Source organism: Vombatus ursinus, unplaced genomic scaffold, assembly GCF_900497805.2.
Source record: "Vombatus ursinus unplaced genomic scaffold, bare-nosed wombat genome assembly UNPS02014449.1, whole genome shotgun sequence".
In the NCBI taxonomy this organism is placed as follows: Eukaryota; Metazoa; Chordata; class Mammalia; order Diprotodontia; family Vombatidae; genus Vombatus; species Vombatus ursinus.
Genome location: NW_020954227.1, coordinates 7,627 through 10,014, shown reverse-complemented (window position 1 = coordinate 10,014; position 2,388 = coordinate 7,627). Strand labels below are relative to the sequence as shown.

At 36.6% G+C, this 2,388-nt stretch overlaps 1 pseudogene; it reads left to right on the top strand.

The window, feature by feature from the left end:
* Positions 1-207: 207 nt before the first annotated feature.
* On the top strand, positions 208-1,668 carry LOC114042417 (annotated as a pseudogene).
* The last annotated feature ends 720 nt before the right edge of the window (positions 1,669-2,388 follow it).

The window sequence follows — 2,388 nt, the reverse complement described above, 5'->3', positions numbered from 1 at the left end:
TGTGTCTTGACCAAGGTCACACAAATACTATATGTATCAATTTGAATTAAGGTCCTCTGCATAACTTGTGCTCTTTCTGTTGTACCACAAAAGGATGAGTCCTCAATACATATTTGCTGCCCAGAACAGTTTTAGCTACATTTTTTATTTTTTTTTTGAAAAATTTTGATATTTGAATAAAAGAATTAAAACACATACCTTATTTGAATGAAAATAAACTTAAAACACATTCATTGCATTGATGGAAGAGCAGCATCAGCTGTTGTTGTTTTCTCTTTTTTATGTTTCTGTTATCTTTTCACTTTTGAGGCTGTGGTTTATATGTTTAGTATGAAACACTGTCTATCTGGCATCTGGCCATTTCATAAAAGGTATGTGGAATACATGTATGACATGATGGTAGAAAAGCCCATTATCTCTCATAGTAAAACAATCCTTATTAAAGCAGTTGTGATGATACCAGTGCCCTTGTTCAGCAAGTAGAGAAATAGCTGTGGACCCTTTTGTGAAATCTATGTGGGAGATGAATGAGTGACCATTACACCTTAGGAGTATGATAAAATGAAGGATTTTAAAATTGAGGATGGAAAAGCAGTAATTCTGTTGGGCATAACAGTCCGAGGTGATGTACTCATTATAATTTATCATGCAAGATCAATGCTAGAAGGAATATTGCAAGCTAAGATGGCTTCAGTGAAGATGTTTCAGATTCAATTTCACATAGGCTTTGTGCCCTGAAATGACACAACTGTGAAGTTTGCCAAGTATGATCTGGATGCATGTGACATTCAAGAGAAATACCCTGATTTATTTCAAATGAATCTTGAAATAGAAGTGGAACCTAGAGACAGGCCAAGTCTTGAGACTCCACCATGGGATAACTTAAAATATGAAGGGACTGAATCCAAAAATTCTGTTCCCCAGCCCAGAGGAGCAGCAAGACATTTTGTCCAAATTTGGCAAACCAGAGCTTCCTAAACATCCTGGATCCATAGCCCAGCATGAGGCAGAAACCTTCTAGCAGTTCCCTGAATGTGTACCCACAGAGTCAGACTCTCCACAGAGTAACAGCTCTGAGACAAACATTTTCCTACATTGGACTGACAAGAAGGAAAAGTATCAGAATTGAGTAGAAAATAACTTTCTCAAAGCCATGTTGTCCTGAATGAAAACAGGGATGGAAAGTGAGTTGTCTGATGAAGACCCTTCTACTTTTCCTGGTGAGAACAAAGTAATTACTATTGAAGAAGAAAAGTCAAGTGTCCTCAAAAAAGCAAAAGATGAAAATTTACTTTTCAATACAGATTATGAACCTTCAGCTGCAAGAGGCACAGCGAGAAGACAGTGTTGATTCACTAGGCCTGGACTCTGAAGCTGAACCAGAACAAAGCCATGTCACCAAAGAAATTCAAAGCTCTTCTAGCAATGTTGATTTGTTAAGCAATCTGTTGCCAATGCAACCATTTCAGAAGAGCTTATGGGGGAGTTGCTTGGGGCAGAGATAGATTTCTTTCTCAGTAGCCCTCCTCCTTCAGGTAATGCACAGGGCACTCTTCATCAGCTGCTGATTCATTTGATCCATTCATGATGTCATCCAGTTCAGAAACTCACAATCATTCTAATCCTGGTCTGTTTGAAGATTTTCTTAATTTTGTACATACCCTTTGACCCAGCAATACCACTACTAGGTAGTATCCCACAGAGATTTAAAAAAGAAAGGAAAAGGACATATGTGTACAAAAGTATTTATAGCAGCTCTTTTTGTGGTGACAAAGAATTGGAAATTGAGGGAATACCCCTTAACAGGGGACTGGCTGAACAAGTTATGGTATATGATTGTGTATAGAATACAGTTGTGCTATAAGAAATGAAGGGGGGGTTGGTTTCAGAAAAATCTGGGAAGACCTTCTTGAACTGATGCAGAATGAAGTGAGCAGAACATTGTACATAGTGAAAACAGTATTGTAATGATAATTAACTGAGAAGGACTCTGATCAGCATAATGATCTAAGACAATTCTAAAACACTCATGATGAAACACTGCTATCTACCTCCAGAGACAGAGAGCTGATAAACTTTGAGTACAAATTGAGGTATAATTTTTTTTTTAACTTTCTTGATTGATTCTGTAGCACTTAGCTTTCCTTATAGTCCAACTGTCACAGCCATTCATTGCTGCTAGAAAAACTGTATCTTTATCCTCCTCATTGCAAATACTTTTTGACTAGAGGAAGGTAGTACTTAGGAATATGTGATGATTAGGAATTTATTTTTTTTTATTTATGGCACTTTTGGAATTTATTTAAAATACTTAAAGATAATTTACACTAACTTAATTTTGTTAAATTCCAATTTTCAATATTTACTTTTAGGGGCAGCTAGGTGGCA